The sequence below is a fragment of the Megalopta genalis genome, chromosome 12, assembly GCF_051020955.1.
Source record: "Megalopta genalis isolate 19385.01 chromosome 12, iyMegGena1_principal, whole genome shotgun sequence".
Lineage (NCBI taxonomy): Eukaryota > Metazoa > Arthropoda > Insecta > Hymenoptera > Halictidae > Megalopta > Megalopta genalis.
The window spans coordinates 6,992,740-7,013,078 of NC_135024.1; the positions used below are offsets into that span (position 1 = coordinate 6,992,740).

Here is a 20,339-nt window from a genome sequence, read left to right on the forward strand (position 1 = left end):
TATAATTTTCTATATTTCCTTATAAACAATAGAGACATCAAATGGATGTGAAATTGTTCTCCAAAAAGTATCGAACATAAATGTTTCATTTCTGAGCATTTCATGGTTATTCTTGTGGACACGGAGAGATATTTGAAATATTCGCCAATTTCGTTCAATGCATCAATAACAGGGACCCCGGCGGGGGGACCGGCGGGGGCAACTGGCGGGGAATACCATTAAGTAAGCTTACCGTCGCCACTAACACGACCGAACAATGCAATTTGTAGCCGCGAGGTGGTCCCGGGCCCGGCGAGTTCCCGATTCCCCGCGTTACGTTTCTCCGGCGCGACAAGGGGCTTCTGGGCCGCGGAGGGGCCCGAGGAGGGCGAAACACCCACGAAATACTGCCAACATTCGCAATCCGCGAAATACTACACGGGCCACTGGGGGCCGCGAACAACGGCGTGCCGCATTTTTTTCGTTTCCCAACATCTGATTTATGGCGGGAATTCCGTGCACGGTTACAAACCATTCGGCCGGATTCCGGGGGTCCAAACCGCGGGAAAGGAAGTATGAGCAGCCGCGGCGACTTCCGATTCGGTCGCACCGCGTTCGGCCATTGTCGCGACCCGACCCGAACGATTTTCAATTTTAAATTACGGTCAACCCTCTGGCAACATGGCATTGTAAAAAGGCGATCTCGGACGACTTACAAAATATATATCTTTTATATATTTCTAAATAGTTTAAATAATAAATCGTGCACTTCTAACAAAAACGTTGGCATTCCGTTTTACCGCGGTCACAAGGTTTGTTTAAGTTAATAATCTAACGCGGCTGAATCCATCTTCGCAACACGGTTTCTGAATACAATAGAAGCTCGTTTACGCGAAGCGATCAGGAAAACATGAGTGCTCGGATAATGTCACAGTAACTCGATTGCAACGGTAGAAATCAGAAGTCGGTCGAGGGAAGTGTAGGATCGATTCCATGTTAACGCCCTCGCAGAAGTAAGGTAAAGGCGTTTCCCTTATCGGCAGAAATGGTCCCTTTCTATTGGCCCTAAACTAGCCGCCTGAATTAGCAGGCGGCCATAACCGCCGCGGCAACCATATTTGATCCGCCATTTTATTTTTGGTATTTTGAAATTCAGATTCGCAATCAGGATTGATGGACACCACCACTAGGAGTGGACACCATTTTTTCAATAACCCGTCCGCCATATTTGATCCGCCATTTTGTTTTTGGTATTTTGAAATTCAGATTCGCAATCAGGATTGGTGGACACCATTTTTTCAACAACCCGTCCGCCATATTTGATCCGCCATTTTATTTTTGGAATTTTGAAATTCAGATTCGCAATCAGCGACCATGAAAAACCCATACATACAAATTTTCAAATAAATCCGTCACTATTTCTTATTTTGACCATGATTTCGAGCTTTTATACCACTGTGCGCCGCGTACTGAATTTCCACGAAACGAGTTCGGTCGAATAAAAACAAACAACGCCTCCTGACGTCCGTCGCGTCTCGCTCCCCCGTGGTCGCCATTTTCAGCTAGAAGCACAACAGACGCGGTGCCTATGCTACATGTGTGTACGCGTGTGTATTATTTATACGACCATGAGCGAGCGAGACGCACGACAGAAGTCAGGAAGCGTAGAACAATCGAAACAAAATAAACAGTCGCAGCAATTACAAGACGTTAGCTTATCTCTAAAACATTAACTTCAGATTCTTCTGTTGAACGCATGATTATTTGTAATCACCAATTACTAATCAGCATCTTAATTAACTTCTCGTTGCATTATGCAGTAGAGTTGCTGCATTATACACATACTTTTTATATTTGTATATGATATCCTACGTAGACGTTAACGTATAACGTTAACGCTAGATTTACGGAACCCGTCAAAATGGCGGGTCACTATATTTTTAATATTTACGATTATTCATATCGTAGAAATACATTTATGAGTTATTTATTCAATTTATGTGTGTTACTTACGGCAGATGTTACAATAACACTTGTTAAAAATCAGAATAGATGTCTTATTGTTACTTTTATAAACTAATATAGAACAGCTGTTTTTTGTGTTTTAGCCTCTCCCAATTATTTTTGATCCCAGACTTTTGTTTATTATTGGCTAAGTGGGGACTACTGACGTGCAGATCAGACGGGGTGCATATAATATTATTGCATATATAATTATTTGCATATAATTATTATTATATTGCATTATAATTATTACTATATTGCAATATAATTATTTGCATATAACACGTGTTTCGATGCCAAAGGATTCATAAATCAGTGTTTCTAGTTAAATCAAATCCTGCATTTCCCTACGTTTCGATTCACACGACTTCGATATTTCGATACAGGTACGAATCGACCACGTCACAAAGGGTTCGACGGTATGAGCTTGAACGAGAGAGTAGAGTCAGAATCGAAGAAAAAGAAGTTGCGAAGAAAAATCGATGACCCCGTGTGGACGATAATCGACCCGATTTCCTACACGCGTAGGAGGCAGTTTCGATCTCGATCGGGGGATTACCGGGAGCCGTGAGCGGGTTCGACGAGCAATGACGAAATAATGCGGAGATTTACGGCGCACCGTGGTGCTGGACGGGGCCGTAACGGGGCCGGTCTTTAATCAGGGCAAAGCAGGGTAGCCGGCGTACACGGGCGGGGAGCCCGTTGCCGAGCCCATGCGTCATTGGATTAAGATTGTAACCGAATTATTCATCCAGGTAGACGCGGCGCGCGAGATAGCGGCAGGTACGCGCGCGAAGGCGTTGCTTCGCGGTAAGCGATAGCACCGGCTGATATATGGGGACCACACAAACCGCGTAACGGGAACTTAAATCAGAATTAATAGCGCCCTACGCGGGACGTTTTCAGACCTTCGCGGCCGCGAGTCGGTTCTCTCTCTCTCTTTCTCTCCCTCTCTCACGCTCTCACGCTCTCGCTCCCTCTCACTATCGGATAGTCAGCACGGGAAGAGACCGATAAGACGACGGACGAAACGGGAATAAAGCTGCCGAGGAGGAACGCCGGCGTGAATCGGGGAATCCAGCCGGATTACACGCGGTCGTTCGCGCGTGCTAATCCCCCGCGCGCTAAGCATTCGTTTCCTCGTGCCGATGATTTAGCGCCGTCCGCGGATCCCACGATTCGAACGGCTCGCGTTTTCCCGGGCCCCGATTATAACGGCGCCCCGCGCCACGTCCCCGGCCACCGCGCCGAGATTACAAGCGACGAAATGTTGGCCGGCCATCAACGGGCCCGAGGGAAATCAGCGACTACCGCCAGCCGGCTACTTTGTCTCGATCTAAAACCGCTAGTTTCGATCGACGCGGAGGGAAGATTATAAAGGACGAATGGTCTTCTGCTACCGAAGAACAGTCACGATCCGTGGCGGGGCCAGAGGTCGTGCTCGATGTCTTCCAGTGAACAGTTTTCTGTTCTTGATCGATGCGAGTGCCGACTGTTTAGCGAGGGATGCTGTGTAACCGCGTTTCCCTCTGGGAACCGAGAGATCTTTGTAGATAGGGAATCCATTTTTCTTCGGGGATTTCCATTTTTCTTAACCCTTTCGCTACGGCGGTTCAGTCCGCCGTAGCGCCCCTCCTGAACGGAACCACCCGCCGAAATTGTGCACATTGCGCGTGGATAGTGTATTTGGGAAGAAAAGGGATTTTTCTTTAAAACAATATAGTTATAATTTCTGCATAAGGTATAAAGTTATTTAATAGGTAAAAAAAGTTTCATTAACAATGGAAAAAGTGAAGAAATAATATATAATATACAGTAATAAAATAAAACATAATATTCATAATACAAAACATAATACATAATAATTAGTCCTAAAGTTAGTACTTTCGATTTTCTATCCCTTTATGACATGTAACACAATAATAATGGGAAATGCAGGTAGAACAAATATAACTTGAATGGTGTGTCGTTTATTTCGGACTGTCGTTTGTTTGTTTCGTCAAAAGATTCACGCAATACCAGCATGTCGGATATATCCGGCGTTCATCCCCAGAGGGCGATCATGTGGATGTCGGATATATCCGGCGTTCGGAGCGAAAGGGTTAACGCTTTTCTTGATCGAAGGGATCGGAAGACAGCTTATAAGATTTTAACTTTTGATTATTTTTCAAGTTCGGTCAGAATTTTTGTTCAAGTTTTCCTAGAGAGGTTATAAAAATAATTTGGTAAAAATAAGTGTATACGGAAGATGACAGCATTAAATCATTAGACACTCGTCTAATACAGTAATGTCTGCCTAATTGACGCTCCGATTGTCCACAAAAATGGACAATTTGGGAAGCAGGAGCCTTGCGAATTCGAGCCTCGCGACTCGTTTTTATAGTTACCGATTTTCAACAATTATAAAAACGAGCTGCAAGGCTCGAATAATCGTCTCCTCTTCCCAAATTGTCCATTTTTCTGCACAATCTCAGCGTCGGTAAGGGAGACATTACTGTACTTGGATAGGCGGACCATTTCGACTCAGCATTTCAAGAACGTCATCTACTAGGTGATTTTATATGTCGTTCTTCGCGCTGGCTTTGACCGTAAAATAATAACATGTTTCTTCAGAGCATATAAACGTTCCCAATGTTCCTCTTAGCAGCATAAAATTATTACTTCTCCACGCCCTAAAACTAGAAGTTGCCGATGGTATCGAGAGATTTTTGGGGGTTAGTAGATAGAGTGTCCGATAACGAGGATCCCTGGCTCCGTAAGCAGCCGTTTTAGTGAAGCACCGCGTGGGCTGTATATAGATCAGAGAGCGAGAAGAGTTTCTACGAAATTACCATAATCTGTGATCAGATTCGTAGATGCGGTTCGCGTTATAAACCACCACGTGCACCTCCGGTGAAATTGTTTCGTGATGGAAAGAGGCCAATCCGTGGACTAAATTCTGTATCGAAAAAGCCCGATCGCGCGGCGAAGATTCGACCGGTTCGTTGAACCATCCGTGACTGAAAAGTCCGGGCTCCCGGGAGCCTATGGGCACCGGAGCACGGATCGGAGAGCCATAAACGTAGACGGAACAGGGATCTTCACGGGCCGGAGTAAAAAACGTAGACAAGTTTTGTGAAAGAGACAAGGAAGAAGGAAGTGGACGCAGCGGGTTCTCCATGGAGTGCAGCGAGAGAGAGATTTTCTCGTGCGCGCGGCGAACGTAAACCGATCCGCTCGAGATGGGAGCAAATGACAACGCGTGCTTTGCATGTCGAGGACCCTTCTAGCGGATACCGCAAGTAAATAAGGCGGAATCTGCACGTCGCATTGTTTGACTTTCCGGACGGGCGTCTAGGGCGACGACGGTAAAGGGGCCGACTCGGTGAGCACGACAAGACCGAGAACAGAGACGATCCTCGTTGATTTGCCAGACCCCGTTCTTAGAAAAGTCGCTGAGAAATTTCGTCCCGTGGTTCACTTACAAGTGTTACGCCGCCGTAGAAGGGGAAATCTATTGCGACAGCCGTCCGATTCAATACACGATTGTTAACAAAACGGAACCGTGAACGAGACACTGACGCGAGCGTCACGGATAGACACGTGGCACCGAATTCTGATCGCTTCGCATCTCTGTACGCATCTTATAACTGCCTGTGCGAGACAGATAATTTATATTTATCGTATCTTTACTTTCAGGTTGGGATATTAACCCTTAACGGTCCAATGCCGCCATACACGCGGCAGAAATCAATGAAGCCGTAAAATCTAGCAGGAAACATTGGAAGAATAGGCGCGATTGTTTCGATGAAAATATATCAACGATGTTTTATTTAAAAAATGAATCTCTTCTCTATATTTGATACAAAAATTTTCGGTAAAAAATTTCTCTTCGTCTGGACTTGGCAGTGTGTAAACTGGAAATAAATAGTTTTGGTCCCCTAAGGGTGAATAATAGAATGGTACACAAAATTTTATTTTGCTTCAAGAGACGCGAGTAGCATTTATACCTAAAATATACGTAAAATCTTCGCAATGAGACCGGCACGGCAAGAAGTTCATATAAAGAGACATAATATTTTTATTTAGCTGCGATCAGAAAGGACCAAGAACCAATAAGAACATTATTTCTTTGCATGAAGAAATTCTGTGACTTCGCCGGAACTTCGAGAAGATTATCTAGAAGAGACCCAAGGACTTGAGTCCTCTACGATCTCTCCACAGACGATTCGAAGTCTTCGTTGCAGAAGAAGCTCCCAAGGACTTTTACCGAGAGCCTAAAATTCTTCAGGCAGACCAGCTTCGTCACCGTTCAGAGAAAAGTTCGTGGTCCTCCGCTGATAACCATAAAATAACTTCCGAAATAGCCGGGAACCTACCTAGTTCGAAGCCTCGGACTTTCTCCGCGCCGGCGTTGCACTCGTTATCTTCGAATCTGCAACAAAGAATTTAAATTACAATTTAATTTCTGTCCGCGCGGAAAAGTTTCGCGCGCGGCAAAGGTATCCGCGTTTTACTATACAATAAAACGCATTGACGACTATAACAACGTCGCAATAACACTTAAAAGCACAAGCCGGCGGATTCTTTCTGCGCGCCGATCACGCGCCGTAGCCTCTCGCCCGTCCGCGGAACCTGGACCCGCAACAACAGTTCTTGCGGCAGGTGAGTCGAACTACCCATCGAAGTCGCACCTGTTTATTCGTTGACGATCGGCGCGATGTTCCTCGAGGCGAGCGCCTGGAAAAGAAAAAAGTTCCCGGTGAACGCACCTGCGCGCCCACGGATCGTGACCCGAGCCAGACTTATCCTGTGTAATACCGATAGTACTGTTTGCGCTAGCCGAGAAAGTTTCTTTACAACTAGCGGTTATAATGGACGCGCGCGGATTTCTCCCGTGGCTACTTCGCACGTTCCACGTCGATGTCATCCAGCTGAGAAGATCACAGCGCGCCTGGCTACGTAAATCCCCCCACGGTTGTCCCTCGGCATCGACTACTTTTGGTACATCCACATAACCGCTCCTTCTGAGTACCATAAAGTCGCGTCGCTCCGGACACTTATCCTCTAATCTCTAATTTTAATTCGCGGCGGAATATGGTTTCGAACCGCGGTACTTTCACCCTCGCCGGTTGCACGCGGCCGACACGTAACAGGGATGGTCTCGAGAACCAGTTGTGAAAGGAAAATCGCGGAAGCGCCGATTGCTCTGCTAATTGCGCGAATTTGCATTTTCAGCCCTGATCTCGAACGAGTCGAAACGTTCTGCCGTATCGACGAGGAAAGACCAACGTGAATTAGAGACTGGATTGCGATGTGAAAAAAAAAATGTATTAAATCAATTGTCAAGTTAGATGATGGGGATCCAATCGTGTATTCCGCCAAAGTACTATGAATTGCGTTATAAATCCAAGACGCCGCAAAAGTGCGTCGATTGGCAATTGTTCTTGGGGACATCCTCGAGACTTGGAAACAAGCCAAGTCAGTCTTCGTCGCACCCACTTACGAGTGACTACTATTGCTGATTGTATAGGCTACTGGAGCCGGTTACTGTGGGGTGACCAATTGCTGTGCCTTTGGCTTGTTTTCGGGCATAATCAACTTTCTTCTATATTCTTTTACTTTGCTTGTTTTTCAATTATCTTTATATTTATCAAATAAGACATATTGTCTTATTTTGTTTACTTTTGCATTAAAAGATGTAATACGTCTTGTTCGATAAATGCAAAGTTAATTAAGAAATAAACAAAATAAGCGAATAGTTAATCAGACCCGAAAACATGTCAAAGGCATAGCTAGTGGTCATCTCACAGTAACCGGTCCCGCTAACCAACTTCCGCTACACTTTATATTAAATCAAGTTTAATAGTTCTTCTGACTATTTCATTACGAAATCCGCTGCCGTTTAAGACTCGACAGTAAAAAATATTTTTCGGTCAATGGTTCCCGAGATGTTTGATGAAACGTGTCTAACTCAATCTCCATGGACCGCTCCAGGCAAACGTGCGGCAGTGGACGCAAAAGAATACGTCGGTACACAATTGTAGAAGAAGGAAGCCCGATGGGCGAGCAAACTGTCCAGGTACTTTCTCGCGTTTTCCCTGAAACGGCGAACCGGAAGGAGCAGCGATCGGCAGATGCGCGGCGTCGCGGCAGCTTTCTCAGGCATTCCGGTAGGTCACGGTTAAGGAGGGTCCCTCGGACAGCCGAGCAAGATGGATCTCGCTGATCTCGTTGAAGATCCGCGAGAGCCTCAGCCGTCAAACCGCATAGGGACGGCACGCACGAGAATGGAGAGATAGGCCGCGATGTGCCGGTCGGGACCCTTTCTCGATTGTGCGTATACGCCGCGTATGGGTCGGTACCCGTGACTCGAACCAGCCAGCCCCAGAAGGGACCACGGCCAGAAGAGGGCCTTCTCTTCTCTCCGATGTATGAAGCTATAAATCTTGCGCGACAAATCGCTAGCTCTCTCGTTCGTTCTCAGGCTAATTGTTGGGACGCGCTCGAATACCGCGGTCGCTTCCTCCCCGACGCGACGTTCTGAGACGTCCGCTTCTCTTTTCCACGTCCCCCGAGGCCCGGCTAGCCATCGATGACCGCACAATCGATTAATCGATTATCCGCTCCCGAGGGCCCGTGGCAGCGCGTTCCGCACCTGCGGATCCGCTGTCGAGCCACGTCCCACAGCGCGGATTATTCTGTCGACTCGCTCATCGACGATCCTCTCTGCAACCTGTGCCCGTGATCCAGCGATCCTCGATTCCGATCGATACGATCGTTCTGCATTTTTCGTCCACGATGATCGCGGACACGGTTCCTCAGAATTTCAACTTCGCGACAAATGCGGTGGAGAGAGACAAGGCTTTGAAACACGCGATGTTAGTTGGCAATAGTTAGGATCGAGAGGCGAATTCGATGTTACGTGGATCATTTTATAGGAATCAGACTTGGGAGAATGTTTCATAGAAACGTTTTAACCCTTTAAGGACTATTGTTAATGTATTTGTGATATCACGGTTGCACACCATATTTCAATAGTTACGAACATACACATAATTTGATCGTATAAAGGTATAACAAAAAATCAGAATTCGTTGCTCCTTTTTCCCATTGTTTAAGTCGTCAATAAGTAATCTAGTCCTCTGCAAATATTCTTAGCACTTTAGAAAATCGCTGTTCGCAGAAGGAATACGTTATCTTGCAACTAGGCTAGAAAATTCTTTAAGTCTTTCTAAAAAACGATTTCTTCGAACGTATTACAATAAAAATCGATTTCCTGAAATGTAGTGCAATAAAAATCGGTTTCCTCATATGTAGCGCAATAAACATCAAATTCCACAAATGTATTGCAATAAAAATTGATTTACTCAGATGTATTACAATGAAACTCGATTTTCTCGAATGTACAATAAAAATCGATGTGCTCAAATGTATCACAATAAAAATTGATTTCTACACGGAAAGAAAGAATCGCGTCAAGTTTTCCTTGGGTTTCCACGAGGCAGCTAAACAGCGCCAGTTCTCAGCTTTGAAATTCTCGATCGACGCTCTCGCGAGTCACGTTTCAGGCGTAATTGTAGCGAATCGCCGGCACACGATAAGCGCAAAAACTCGGTGCCGATATTCGTCGGGACGTAGCAGTCGCCTTTTAATAACCACGGGAGGTTTACTGTCGGCGGTAACGCGAATCTAATCTACCTTTTACACCGGTACACCTACACGCCTAACAGGAAGTATACCCTTCCTACGGTGCATTATCCTTATTTACGCCGCTCTTGATACTATATTGCCGATAGGTCTTTATCTACGCCCGTCGCTGGCGCGGGAGAACGCACGGCCGGAATAAAAAGCCCGGCCCGAGACCGAGCCCGACCGAGAGCCCGAGCCCGAGCCCGAGCCCGAGCGGATTTATACCGCGAAGCGTACGCGGCGAATTCTCTCCTACGATCTCCGGTTACACAGATGCAGAGGTAGATACAGTGGTGAAGAAACAAGTGTAAAGACCGCTGTAAACCGTAGTAATTATGCGATACACCGAGGGGGCCACGATCCTGCGCTCTGCTACAGTCGACGCGCACTCGTCAAATCCCTCGAGGAACGTCAGTCCGAGGATGGATCGTGGAATCTATGGACTTTTTATTTTCTATTTCTAAAAATGCTCTAGTTCTCCGCACTATCGTTGTTTTAGAGGCGATATTGAAGCAGGAGTCATTTATTTGTTCAACGTAGACAACAGAGTACGTCGCATTGTTCTCGAACTCTAGATCAAGCATCAGATTATTACACTTAAAAGAGTCTTTTTTATTTTTAACCGACAATTAGCAATGTATGAATATTAATGCTAGTTCATATATCGATTAACTGACAACAACTAGTAATCATGTGAGCAATGTGTTAACATAGAAATCTGATTTATTGAAAAAAAGGTGAATATAAGTGCATATCATGAATTGTAAGTCTTAGTTCTAATACTTTTTTAATACAGTTCAGTCACGATATAGTTTGTATAAAATTTCTTATGATCTATTAACCTCATTCCATACATAATCAACCTAACTTCCGTTTTTTCTAGCATATAGTCCGCAACACACTTAAATTCGTACCTCCAGATCCAAACATTACTTCTAAAAATTTATATTACAGCATTACAACAAAGAAATCTACTGCTTAAATATTATCAAAAAATGAATCTTCTTCGCTCAAGCATAATAATTTGACCATCCTCCGCAGAACGCTCCCATTCCTTTACATCTGTCCCACTTAGCTCGCAAAATTCGTGTGCAACGATTCATTGAAGAGCATGAGATAATTCCTCCATTTTTCCAGACCCTAACCTATTGTGCGAGGAGAGGATCGCGAGGGCCCCGGGATCGTACGCGCTCGCGCATTCGCCGGATTATGCCGCGCGGTCGGAACGAAAATAAGAAGCAGTCGCCGGGACGGCCAGAAACGAAAAAGAGACGGGCGACGTCGGAGGGCAGGCAAGCGACGCGATTTAATTGCGAGGACATTTCTTATATGGAAGTTATCGGGCCGGCGCACGTGCCGCCGGGGCGGCTTGGCGCGGAACGAAACGGGCCGGAGCGGAGCGCTTAATGGGGCCCCCTCGCGCGTCGCCGGATTCGAATATTTTCAATGGGCCCTTCCGCGCTTCTTATCTAAATGCGATTCCCCGTTATCTAACCGTTGTCTGGACTCATCACCGAGCCGGCGTCTCTCTTATTTATCCCACCGACCAAAGAAAGCTGCGTTGCCCGATGAAGAGGATGAGGAGGAAGAGAAGGAAGAGGAGGAGGAGGAGGTGGAAGAGGAGTCACCTGGGGAGGAGGAGGAGGAAGAACGAAGACAAAGAAGAAGCGAGCTAGAGCCCGGCCGGACTTTTCTTCGTGGTCCCCGGGAACGTATACCTACGTAGGCACATATCCCGGTTGGTTCTCCACTTGAACGTCCGCTCTGTCTTCTCCTGCTGCTTCTCTGTTCTCCGTTCCGCAGCCTGCAGTCCCGCAGTCCGTACGTTGTACGTTCCAGCGTGTATACAGGGGCCCCCGCGTACGTCCCCGGTGCCGCGGAGATCGAGATGCAAAGGAGACCCGCGCCGCTTTTAAACTCGCCGCCACGAAGCGGATAAATTCGCCCGGGTCCCTCGATCTATTAATTCGAGCCGCCGTTGCATTCCTGCGGGGTCTCGACCGCTGCGCCTCGGCTCCTCGACTCCGCGACCTTCCTGCTTTCTCGCGCGCACTGCCTCCGCACTCGCGAGCCTCTACGCCTGTATCGGCCGCAATACGCGCCGCTCTTACGCGCGGATTACGCGCGACAGCTACGAGCGCACTTTTTCGCCGCGGTATTATCGACCCGGGGATTGTCTCTCGCGAACCGACGATAGAATCGGGAGCAAGCCGCTCGCCTCGTGACTCGGTACACTCTCTCTTTCACCGTGGAATATTGTACTGTCGACCAAGAGCTTCGTGGGCGACTGGAGGTTTAACCCTTTGGCCGCTGGAGGTACTTTGAGTTCGATTAAATTGGGGAGAAAATGTAATTTTGTTGCAATTTAGAAGAAAATTCGTGGGGATCTGTGGTATTCAGAGATTATCCAGGCTAAGCAGAGTGACGCAAATAGAATAGTTATAATATATATATATATATATATATATATATATATAGTTATAATAATAATCTGATAATAGAATAGTCATTTAGTTAAAGTGCCGGTTGTCATCTTTATTGATTTCTACAATAAATCGTTTTGTATATGATTCGTCTTCGACTGAACTGATTACAGATAAAAAGTATTTGAATACTGGAGAAAAGGATAATAGAGGTTTTACTGTACTAATTTTTATATTGACAATTTGAATGCGCACAGTGGCCCTCCAAATAAAATGAATTTGAATCAAATCACAATTCAAATAATTATCATGGACACAGCAAACACGTATCATAAAGTTCACGATGTTTCTTCATTCAACAAATCTATCGATGCGCACATTAATTAACAGAAAAATTTGCAGAAAATTAAAATGACATTCATCTGCAACGCGTGTAATAGCGCCGCGGGCAACAATAAACGTGCGAAGTAGTGGGAAAAAATGTTTGCAGTCCTCCATACTGGCCACAATGTCGAGAAAGTCATTATAATGAAAGCGAGAATGCAACATTGGCACACGCGACGCTCGGAGACTTCAATGCGTGGTGAACGCGATTGCTGCGCGAGGTCTTGCAGCGAAGCGATTTCTACCTCTTCCACAAATATATTACACAGGTATACATTTGCATCGCAACGTCGTGGAATGCTTAGAGTATGCTAATGTTCGTCGTTTAAAAAAAAAGAAGAAAAAACAGCTGGTATCTCGAACACGAAAGTTGCACACAAAACGATATTATTCTAAAGGAGAAATTACATTGTAGTTATCGTTGCGATCGAAAACGGTATATTTTGTGAAATAGTTCTTACGTCAAGTAGTTAAATAGTTAAAATCCATCCTGCATGTTATTTCAATATTAAAAAGTACTTGAGCAGTTTCGATGGTACCCGTATGCCGACACAACGAGCGGCGAATAAAGCGAAATTTCACAATGCATCTGCGACCTAAGTGGGCAATCGTACAGCTGTACGCAACGCAGTATCGACAGTCAAAGGGTTTCACCTTGACGGACGTCGTTTCGTTGTAGTAAAACTGTTTCACGATGCCTCGAGTCTTTTATGCTCTCCTATAACCTTCTCGTCATTTATTTCTCTTTCGACTTCCTTCGAAAAATTCACTCGCATTCGACCGACAGGCTTTTAAAAGACTGTACCAATTATTCTTAGGATTCCTAGGAATCCTAGGATTGATTCAAACAAAATCGAACCAAGCATCTTCCGGTAAAACGAGGGCGGCTACAGGCGAGTTTCGTTCCAAGAGAAAAGAGGAAACGCAGTTTGTAAGGTGGTCAGGCAGACGATCGGAAGAAACTGTCTTTGTAAACGGGGCCCGTGGTGACGGCAGTCTCGAGGACGGGAACGAGGCCGTGAAAAATGGTGTAATTTAATCGAGCGATTCGACACGGCATCGCCGCGACGTCCTTACCTGCCTAAGCTCTAAGAGGTGAGAAATGTTGCTCGTCCCGTGACCGATGTCTACACACCGCGCTGTCACGCACTGACATATCGCTCTGATAAAACCACGACCCGGCCAACGGTTTCTCCCTCGGCCGCGCTGAGTCCTCGACATTTAAGTATTTCTTACACGGGGCAACGATTCGATAGCTAATGTCCCGGACATAGCGTCGCGGCACAAGCGTCCGGGAATGGCTGAACAGACGACCGACGTCGCGACGACCTCGCGATACGTTCAACGCGCCACGAGGACTCTACCGTTCAGCTAAACCCTGACCCGACGCCGGAGCGATTAATAATCGACCGTATCCGTTGTCCTCTCCCGTCGGTGTCCAGCGCCCAACCGGAAACAAACCACCGATCCCAAACCTCGGATCCCGCAAACGAAAGCGGAAAACCGTCGTGCAACCCTCCGGCGAGGACTTTCGCATATTAATAACGTTATTAATTCGATGCTTGTTGCACGTGACATACGCGGCGAGCGAGCGTGGACTCGCCAAAATCCATTAATTCACCGTGACAATTATTTATTAACCTCCGACCGAGCGACGTTTTTGACAATTGCGGGCAAAGTAACCTTGACACAAGCTTTGAACCGCAACACGGTTCATTAAATTGGAGCAGTTCTCGTTTCATGCGTCACGCTCGCACGAAATGTCATATTTTCTCGTGTGCGAAACCGGAATGCAACTCTGTGCAGAATTTTTAATCGCAATAATTTTGTTGCCATTCGAACGTTCGCGTGTTTTTTGAAAACTTGTTAGACAAATACGAAATTTGAGAAGTCGCTGTCCGACATAATAAGCGGTATCACAACGGATAGCTAACACAATTTGCAACGTGCGAACACGAGACAGTACCTGCGGTCGACAAACAAGGTTCACACAAGCGGTTAACAATGTATCAAATCGCTCTGCGTTCGTTGTAAATGCACTTTTGCCTCGCCGTGAGTTCGACTGGTTATTCGACGAGAGACGGTTTAACCGCGAGATCGACGAATAAATGAAGCGTTCAGAGAATGAAGGTGTTACGTTACAAATATGAAGTTTCAAGTAAATTGAGCATGAAGTTACACCATAACATGTGTAACTTACGCAACAACCGCCTTCGGTCACGCAGCATTTCTTTACTTTGTGGATTAAACGGAATGAGGGGTTTCATGAAAGGGTACACCGCGATTGCACACCGCTGCAACTAAAAATGTGCATTAGACCGCGGAGTTTATGCATTCGTGACAAAGAGCAACATCTTGGCATCGCGAGAATTTAATAATAATAATAATACTGTTTCACTCTGTTCAACTCATCAAAATGATCGCGGGAAGAAATCAATTGGACACCTGTCGCGGTTGTAAACAATTTCAAGCGAAGTTCCTCGATTTGACTGTCAGCTTAAAGAATAGGTTTGGGGTGGATGAGTCACCAATGTGTCAACTTAGAGAAACATGTTGAAACGATCAACTTTGCACGGTGAAAAACCAAAAGTCGGACGCTGTCTCATTTTGAGCGTCTTATGCTGTTCGACAAAGAGATGTAGTATCACAAAGGGAATACAGCACAATTTGCATAATTTGTAGCGGAATTTTTTGTCTTGAATCTTGAAGATCAATCATGTTCTGAGATTCAAGAGACGTCTGAAACTATGAAAATCCAATGATCATCTGTTCACAGATATTTCCTTATTACAATTGCTATTAGTAATTATATTTTGCCTTAGTAATATATATTATATATTACTATAATATTACTATAATATATTATATATTATACTATAATATTACTATAATATATTATATTATTATATTATAATATACTGCCTTAATAATTGTTATTATTATTGTATCAGTACTTATTAATGTCATATGTTGAGAAAATAAGAACAGCAAAGTCACAAATCTATAGGACAACGTAATGTTCATTTTCGAAGAAAGAATTTCGTCACTTTGACCTCTTGTCATTGCATCAATTTAGTACCAAAGGGTTCATTAAATGAGGATCGTGGTTTACGAATGAAGGCGAAGGTAAGCCTTGTCCGAAAGGTTGTAGACAGAGGATCCGGTGATCAGGGTGGGAGGCCGGGATTTTTCGCGGGTTCGAACCTACGCGGTCAATAGCATTTCCGCCTCGATCCCGTTTGAAACACTAGACGGGCCGGCGGTGTAGCATTGAGTAATGCGGTGCGGAGTGGCAGTAATGAGGGGCATTAATATGCAATGAAAATGTCCCTACGCGGGCCGTGTTATTCGAGTGCGTGGGGAGTGTGAAACGCGCGATACCGGCGAGATAGTGAGCCAATATTAATAGCGGCCCTTCATTGTTCTACGATACGAGCGGAGGGTCGGAAACGAATCTCCCGGTTTCTCGGCGCTGTGTTCCCCCTCCGGTGGAATAGAGAGGGATTTAAATTAAGCACCGGAGTCACCGGCGACCGGGGGAAGCAGACCCGTGAGCAATGATCCGGCAGAGATTTGTCGACTGGGTGCTCCCCACTCTCTTTCTCTTTCCCTCTTTCGACCGCGAAACCGGCGCGGCCGCGGAACTACTCGATTTTGATTAATACTGATATCGATTTCATTGCTGCGTGGACATTAACCGCGGTACAGTGCGATTTAATAGATAGAGATCATCGGAGATTAACGACCCCGGTTCGATTCAGGAGTGTATTACGCGTTTTAATCCGCTTGTTCTGTTAATATGTCCGAGGGCTGGGTTCGTCATATTTCATTGGTAACGATCGCGGTGTCCGAGTTGCGTAACCATCGATTGTTAGCGCTTTTGTACTCCGGGTGGACCAGTAAAAAGGCATCTTTATGTGTCTGAAAGTAGTACAAGGTTAAAAGGTATAATTGTTACATTTGTGGTACTAGAAATACGGCGACAGATAAAAGGCTATTAATCACTTGAATTAAGAATTTTTCTGGCGGCTACGATTTCCACAATAGTAGGGAAATTATTAAGTATGAAGAAGTGCTGATTAATGTAACAGCCAGAGAAATCTTAGTGCAAATGGTTAATAGCCTTTTATTCGCCGTCGCATTTCTAGTAGCAAAAATGTATCAATTATACCTCTTAAAATTGAAAGTTTGCTGTTTCAAACAAGTTTTTGTTTCTTGTACGGTTTCATTTATCCTCATCCCTAGATTTTAAGAACAAAAGAGATAAGCTTTTCCGGGTAAACGCAGATTTTATAAATGTTTCATTCATTTTATAAATGTTATAGACGTTTCATATAATACAATAGATAAAAATATAGACAAGAAATATCAACGAGAACTGAACAAAACATTCAAACATACATACACGCACATACATGCATACATATATACATACAATTGTAAAGAATCAATATTTCATTCGATGCAGAAAACATGAATAACATCCATATTCAGTAAATTATGTACGAAATCTTAATCGCGCGTTTAACTCGTTTTACAGTGCAAAGGGTTAATACTCGAACTATGAAGTACAATATCGTTGATCATCGTAGAACACATCGGGCACCGTAGTAAGGGTTAAATGGCTCGGCAGACTGCTAGAAGCACCAGCCCCGATACCAGGATCCCAAAACCCAGCAAGGAGATCCTCCACCGAAATCCCCGAAGCCGGAACGAGCCCTGAGACCGCCGCCTATCGAGAGCCGCTCGAGATGTCCCGCCTCCTCGCGAAACGTACTCAGAGCGCAATTAATCCGCCACCGCTTTTCTATTACCCCCGGCACGTCCATCATGCCCGCCGGCTAAAAATGCCCGTAGCGCATCTCGCTGACGTCCGGACCTGCTGCGCCTGCCTCTCTTTCTCTCTTTCCCGCTCGGCGAGACCGCTCACAATTAGGAAATGGCGTTCATACGCCGCGACAGGCATGTAATTAGCGAGGTCTCTCTTTCTCTATCTCTCTCTCTCTCTTTCTCTCGCGGGTGTGCATATTTCGATGGTTGCATCTGGCTGCGTTCAACCTTCGGCTACCACGTCCCTACGAGGGGAGGAAAACCGGGGGAGGAGGCGGTGGAGCATGATGCTGGTGTATACGATCCACGGATGCCCGATCCGCTTCTTCCTCGCGCGGAGAGTTCGGCCGTCCGCTCTCAGCGTGGCGCATACCAGCCGCATCATACAAATAACATGAGAAAGAGGGCGGCAGCGCGGCTCGAAGCCGCGAAGCCGAGGGATTTGGCACGACTCGGTCTCGCCTCTAAATTAGTAATTGCAGCCTCCGTGACGTGGCGCCCCGATAAAAAGGCGGCTGTAATGCCTGGCGATACGAGGTCACGAACCGGGGCTAAAGTGAATACTTATCCGCGGCTCTGGTCGCTCGCTGGCTGGCCGGCGAACGCGTGTACACGGTGTCGGGAAAGTTTCGTCCATCCTTGGACTGATTCTAACGTAGTAGGGGAGACCGATCTTGTTTGTAACACCGGGGCGGCAGTAACACGTTCAGTATCTCAAAATATATCATTGATATTAACCGCTTCGTTCTCACGGACGCGTAAACACGCGCCGCGCTACCGTTCACGCAGCCCCACAGACGCGTAAACACGCGCCGCGCTACCGTTCACGGAGTTTCACAGACGCGTAAACACGCGCCGCGATATCGTTCACGGAGTACCCCAGAGTTGGTAGCCACAGATAAAGTTGATAAAAAAACGGGGCAACCCATTAAAAAACCAAACGTAGTGTTAGCTTATAATATGCACATGGGTGCTGTTGATCACACAGATCAAATTTTACATGGCATTGGATCATTTAGGAAAACAATCAAATGGTACAAAAAGTATTTCTTTTATTTATTAGATATTGCTATATGCAATGCACATGCAATTTGGAACTGCCTCCATGTAAACCGAAAAAGTTTGTGCGAAGTGAAAGAAGATTTAATATTGCAGTTACTAAATAACTACAACGATCCAACAGAGAATTTTCATCGGAAAGGAAGGAGGAATCATCTTCATCCATTGCGACTGCAATCTAGATGTTTCTTAAAAAAATTACAGCCAACAAATAAGAAATCTATGCCGATGAGACGGTGTGTATGGTGCAAGCAACAATCGATTCGCAAAGAAACCAGATATCATTGTATCAATTGTGATGTTGCATTATGTGCAGTTCCTTGTTTTGAATTATATCATACAGAGCAATAATAAATTTGAAATATTTTGAAATCAATGTTTATTACTTCTATATACCGTTTCCAAAATTAACACTTTTCCAAATTAAACTCTTTATCTAATACTAGCGTGTTTACGCGTCTGTGGGACTGCGTGAACGCTAGCGCGGCGCGCGTGTACACGTCCGTGAGACTGCGTGAACGATAGCGGGGCGCGTGTTTACGCGTCTGTGGGACTGCGTGAACGATATCGCGGTGCGTGTATACACGTCCATGAGAATGAACCGGTTAATATACGGTTCCGATGTATAGGGTGTTTCTTTTGACCTGTACATTGAAACATCTATCGTTATTTTAACCGATTTAAAAAACTATGCAAGGACAGCTTCGTTTGGTTCAAAGCTAAAAATATTATGACACATGTGTTTTTATCTCAAGGTCTTTTTTTTCTAGTATCGCAAATTGTCGCTACTGTTTGCACACGATGAAACAGTTTGATTGATACCTAAAAGAAAATGTGCTTTCATCGCCAAATTTAATAATGGAATTTCAACGTTATATGCTTAAGTATACCTCGCAAACTTTTAAAATTTTAATCCCTTATTTTGAAGAAACAGTGCACAACCTTGAAACTTTCCACCCTCTTCATTTGATCATCGATAAGGAAGACACGTGGCTTTTCCAACAATGTGGTTTTCCAACAACACTCACTTTTTTTGTTTATCCTGCGTGTTTTCTTCTTTATTATTGCCTATTAACTTATTATTTCCTAATCGTAAATTAATCGAATGGAGATCTGAATTACGAGTTACTTTGTAATCACCATTCCTTAAGTAATTCATTCGTAATTCCACGCAACTCTCTCGTTAAACGGCAAACGATTTGCTACACTTCGTTGTTGCGGACCATCCGAAGGGGAGGTTTTCTCGCAAACGTTCCCTCCTGTTACCGATAATGACGAGTCGGCATTATTTTCCGGCCACCCTGTACCCGGCCGAGCGGACGGGCGTACATGCACGAGATAACACGCGGTTCACGTGAACGCTGCCTAGCAGCTCGCCCGCTCTCGTGAGCACTCGCCCCGCGCGAGCAGCCGAGCCACGAACCCGAAGAGGGGGCGTAATCCGCGGCGACGTGTATTCCCACGTCGTGCTTTCTCCGCTTGCCAGGCCCGGGAGAACGGTCCGTGAATCGATCCGGGCCACGGCCTCCGCTGACCGCGAGCCGCCGCAGCCCGATCGCTAATCCCGCGGAAGCGGCGCGGCGCGGTGCGGAGCTACGATCCGCCGGCGATCCACCGGCGATCGATCGATCCGCGAGGCGGACGAGGTCGGCCGGTGTCGCGGGGCCCTGCCAGCGTTTATCGGCCCGGCGCGCCGGGCCCGAGCCTATTCAAATTAATGCGCCACGATTCCCGTATTTAATGTTCGATTACGCGCCGCCGAGCTGCTCGAAGGTCATGGGAAAACAGTGGGGGAGCTTTCGGCCACGGTTATCGCGATTCCTCTGCCACGGACCCGTGGTTTATTGTGTTACCCGAATGGACCAATGCGCCCGACTGCCCGGGTCCCGTCGGCCCACGCCTCGTCGATATTATGTCGGCCGTATCATCGAGAACGGGATGATAAATGGAGGTCCTTCGCGTATTCGGTGATCCATCGGCGTGCTCTTG

General features: G+C 45.8%; 1 long non-coding RNA gene across 1 annotated transcript; it reads left to right on the forward strand.

The window, feature by feature from the left end:
• Nucleotides 1-18,035: 18,035 nt before the first annotated feature.
• LOC143260388 (uncharacterized) lies at nt 18,036-18,722 on the forward strand. Its single transcript, XR_013034531.1, has 2 exons — nt 18,036-18,325; nt 18,447-18,722. It is a non-coding gene; the product is annotated as an uncharacterized LOC143260388 (long non-coding RNA).
• The last annotated feature ends 1,617 nt before the right edge of the window (nt 18,723-20,339 follow it).